Here is a 3,569-nt window from a genome sequence, read left to right on the forward strand (position 1 = left end):
GTCTGGAAATAAGTGGATCGTCATAGCGGTCCGACTACCTGACCCGCTAGGTCGGGGCAAAATCACTACCGAACGGAAAAAGGAGCAGAAGCCACCAAATTTTTCGTGGAATGCATTCTTCTGCGACACGGCGCCCTCGATGTGCTCATCACGGACAGAAGAACAGCATTCACGGCGGAACTAACGCAAGCCATCCTGCGTTACAGCCAAACCAGCCATCGGAGAACGACTGCATACCATCCGCAGACCAACGGACTGACCGAGCGCCTGAACAAAACCATCCCCGATATGCACGCCATGTATGTCGATGACGAACACAAAACCTGGGATGTCATCCTGCCTTACGTCGTCTTCGCCTACCACACCGCAGTGCAGGAGACCACTCAGATGACGCCTTTTAGGCTCGTCCATGGCAGGGAAGCCACGTCCACGCTAGACGCTATGCTGCCCAACGTTACAGGAGAAGAGAACGTCGACGTTGCCGCCTACCTTCAGTGAGCAGAAACCCGAAGACACCCCGATTACGGATCAAAGACCAGCAGCGGACCGACACCAGATGCTGCAACCTACGAAGACGCAACGCGGAATACAACCGGATACCGAGTCTGGATTTGGACGCCCATTCGCCGCCGCGGATTGAATGAAAAGCTTTTGCGCCGCTATTTCGGCTCGTACAAGGTTCTTCACAGGCTAGGTGAACGGGACTATGAATTAAGTCGTCCCTGAAGAAATAGCTGCATCCATGGGACGCCGAGTGTGACCAGAAGTTGTCCATGTCGTCCGTCTAAAGCCCCATTATGCGCGCTAAATGACGGTCTGTTTCCCCACTCGGTGTTTATTTTGCACAATCCATTTTGTTTCGAGTCGCCTAATGTTTTAAAAATCGGGTTGATGCTTCGTTGAGAGGGGAGTAATGCCGCGAATCTGTGTAGTGTTTGTTCATTCTTCAAAGCGGCCGACACACCGCTTTATAGCTTTGTTTGCGATGAAGGACGCAACCAGATTTATCTCGATTGATCGCATTCCGGCGGAGCCGATTCTACGTTGTTCTAGAATGTTGTAGTATCTTTGCACGCTTTAGCTCGAAAGTTCGCTATCAGCTGTAAATTGAGCACGAGGATTCTGTTCGATGACCGCCGAGCACGCTTGATGCTACGCCACCGCCGAGTGATTCAGTTCATTGCAGGTGCAAGAAAGCCCAAATAAAGAGTTTTATTTAGACGCCATTTTTGCTATCTGTCTGCTCTCCAGAATGCAGTCACCACTTGATGACATCTTCAAACCTCTGTCTTACCTCGCGTCTACAAAACACACAGCCTCTCTGAAAGACCGGAGTATGTGCTACATGAGTTGATAATGCACAAACGCAGCATCAGAAAAATAGCAAAAATATAAAATGTCTCTCGTTGTCAGCCATAAAATTAGGGAGACAATTAAGCTCTGCCTGAACAAAATGATGCAGCAGCGTTAATGGTTATTTGCAACATTCTAAGTTAGTATCTCTTTGTAATTACACACCCTCATTACATACAACAGTACATACCAGACCACGTGAAACACTCCAAGACATAAGGTCTCCCTTTAGCCACGTCGAAAGATCGCATACCTGAATCTCCTAGGAGTAGCATGTCTTGACTCGCAACCCAAGGGCCGTGGGTCCGATTCAAAACTAATCGACTACTCGACTCGACTACTGATCCGGAGTTCCCGGGTTCGAACCCGACCGCGGCGGCTGCGTTTTTATGGAGGAAAAACGTTAAGGCGCCCGTGTGCTGTGCGATGTCAGTGCACGTTAAAGATCCCCAGGCGGTCGAAATTATTCCGGAGCCCTCCACTACGGCACCTATTCTTCCTTTCTTCTTTCACTCCCTCCTTTATCTCTTCCCTTACGGCGCGGTTCAGATGTCCAAAGATATATGAGACAGATACTGCGCCATTTCCTTTCCCCAAAAACCAATTATTATTATTATTATTTTGGGGAAAGGAAATGGCACAGTATCCATCTCACATATCGGCGAACTCCTGAACCGCGCCATAAGGGAAGGAATAAGGGAGGGAGTGAAAGAAGAAATGAAGAAAGAGGTGCCGTAGTGGAGGGCTCCAGAATAATTTCGACCACCTGGGGATATTTAACGTGCACTTACGTACATAGCAAACACACTGGCGCTTTAGCTTTTTGCCCCCAAGCGGTGGCACTGCAATCTTATTTTTTGTTTCCTGTAAGTTAGTAGCACAACAGTGCCCCAACGACAGGCGCAATCGCGCGAGCATGCGGTAGTCTTCAAGCAAGAAGAAAGAAGACAGGTTGGGAAGCTTGCGCAGTCACCGAGGCTAAACTGCTACAGCAAGAAGGCTTCTGATATTTCCGCAGAAGCTGGCCCAGGTTGACCTGGTGACGAGCGAGTGCTTCGACTGCGGCGACATGTTCGGCCACGGTAGATTCCAGCACTGGATCTTCATTCTCACGGCGGCGTCCGTGTGCGCGATGCACTGCCACACACTCGTCCTCCGTCTCATCTCCGACGACGTCGACCACTGGTGCAAGAAGCCGCGGGGTGAAGTGGTGATGTCTGCTGCCTCCTGGAGGAATGTGGCGATCCCTATTGACCCCGATGGACGTTTCAGCCGGTGCACCGTCTACAAACACCCGGACGACCTTAACGACACACAGGTTGTCGGCTGCGACGAGTGGGACTACGACCCGGAGAGGCAGAACAGCACCATAGTGAGCTACTGGGACCTCGTCTGCGACAGGCAGCCGCTTCTTGCTGTGGCGCAGATCGTCTACATTGCGGGCGCTCTGCTCTTCATGAGTGGCGTCGGACTCGCTGCGGACCGCTTAGAGCGACAACCCGTGCTCCTCTCGTCGGTGGTGGTCCTGCTGTTGGCAACACTGGGTGGTTGTTTCGCTCTGACGTACCGCACGTACATCCTCTCGAGGTTCCTCAACTCTGGCTGTGTCGCGACGGTCACGGTGCTCTCCTCCACGCTGCTCTTTGAGGTTTCCACTCACCGGCGCCGGAGCCTGCATCTATGTGCCGCCATGTCCGCGGGCATACTCGTAGCGGAAGGGTGGTTCACCGTTGCACGGCTGCTGCGACAGCTCCACTGGATTCTTCTGCAGATCTTCATGCTCCTGCCGACAGTCCTCACGCTGGTCGTGTTCACTGCAGCGTACGAATCCCCGCGTTGGTGCGTTACCAAAAAGGACATGACCAGCGCCGAAATGATCATGCTCTGTGCGGCTAAGAAGAGCAAGTTCCCGCTGACCACCACGGCTTCCATGCTGGGAATGCTTAAAGAGGAGTTTGCGCTCAGTGAGGCCCGCTTTCAGGTCACTGGAGGGGATGTGTCCGGGGCGCGTGAACTGCGACACCATGCGCTGGTGATGTACTGTTCCAGGTTTGCTATTACGTTCACATTGTTGTCAGTACTGCTACTTGAGGCCGAGGTATCATCCCGAACAAACTCCTGGTTCCAGTGGTCATCTGTTTGCGGAATGCTCGTGGGCTTCGCGCTGCTTATCGTTGCGGTGAGAATGGTAACCGTGTCGCCCTTACTATTCACCG

Source organism: Amblyomma americanum, chromosome 4, assembly GCF_052857255.1.
Source record: "Amblyomma americanum isolate KBUSLIRL-KWMA chromosome 4, ASM5285725v1, whole genome shotgun sequence".
NCBI lineage: Eukaryota > Metazoa > Arthropoda > Arachnida > Ixodida > Ixodidae > Amblyomma > Amblyomma americanum.